General features: G+C 60.0%; 1 protein-coding gene across 3 annotated transcripts in view; it reads right to left on the reverse strand.

Moving 5' to 3' along the window:
- The window catches only part of GHR (growth hormone receptor), a 166,241-nt gene that overhangs the window by 130,487 nt on the left and 35,266 nt on the right, over positions 1-488 (reverse strand). The window lies entirely within an intron of this gene.

Below are 488 nucleotides of genomic sequence, written 5' to 3' on the forward strand. Positions count from 1 at the left end.
CCCGGAGCGCCCACCCGGGACACGCCGGCTCCTGGGCGGGGGGATGCGCTCCCCCGTCGGTGACGGCTGTCGGGGGGCGGCAGCCCCGGCTCCCGGCCCCGGCGTGTGCCGGTGAGGGCAGGGCTGGCGCCCCGGCTCGTTTTCAGGGAGGGGGAGAATCCGATTTTAGGTGTGTCCGACGGGCACAGGCGCGGGTGACGGGTGGAAGTGGAGCGGTTTTGAAGGGCGCAGTGATGGGCACCTTCCTCCAGCAGGTGTGTGGCGGAGCACACGCAGGGCTTACGTTACGGAGGGTATATGTGAGCTGCAGCAAAAGGGAGACACTCTGCTCAGGCTACCCTTAAAATAATAAAGATTTCTCTTTTGAGAAACACCCTAGGGAAGAGAACAGTCAGAATGAGCACAATGCCACAAGTTTATTTTATTTAAGTATCATAGATAGAGGTAGACGCACGTGCGCAATGGTGACCTCAGCAGTGACATCCTGA

Source organism: Calidris pugnax, unplaced genomic scaffold (assembly GCF_001431845.1).
Source record: "Calidris pugnax isolate Ruff unplaced genomic scaffold, ASM143184v1 scaffold273, whole genome shotgun sequence".
NCBI classification, from domain to species: Eukaryota; Metazoa; Chordata; class Aves; order Charadriiformes; family Scolopacidae; genus Calidris; species Calidris pugnax.